Source organism: Cariama cristata, unplaced genomic scaffold (assembly GCF_000690535.1).
Source record: "Cariama cristata isolate BGI_N322 unplaced genomic scaffold, ASM69053v1 scaffold33786, whole genome shotgun sequence".
Classification (NCBI taxonomy): Eukaryota; Metazoa; Chordata; class Aves; order Cariamiformes; family Cariamidae; genus Cariama; species Cariama cristata.
In genome coordinates, this window is record NW_009623421.1 from 29074 (window position 1) to 29475 (window position 402).

Consider the following 402-nt stretch of genomic DNA (forward strand, 5'->3'; position numbering starts at 1 on the left):
CCCCCCGCCCCGAGCCCTCAAGGGCCTTTACAAAAGTGCAAGCTCAATTCTTGTAGCATATGCACCCCCTGTAAATCTGTGGCAGTTTCTCTCCATTTGCATTTGCTAACAGAAAGCAAACTCAAAATGTGAGTTTGGTGTATGATTAGCATGACCAAAAAGATAGTTCTTTCATTAGTCCTTTGTTTCATTTTGCAGTGCAACTTTTAGTGTCCTAAGATTACATGAGGAGACGTTGTAACTATAATCACTCAGGAACTCAACTATAGTCATACAGAATAAATATGAATACATTGCTCAGAAGTTGTTAATGGCCAGTAAAGTATTCTTTTTCTGAATTACTGCCAAACTTCAAAATTGCATGTATCATCTTATCACGTACTATACATTAAGTGTTGGTCA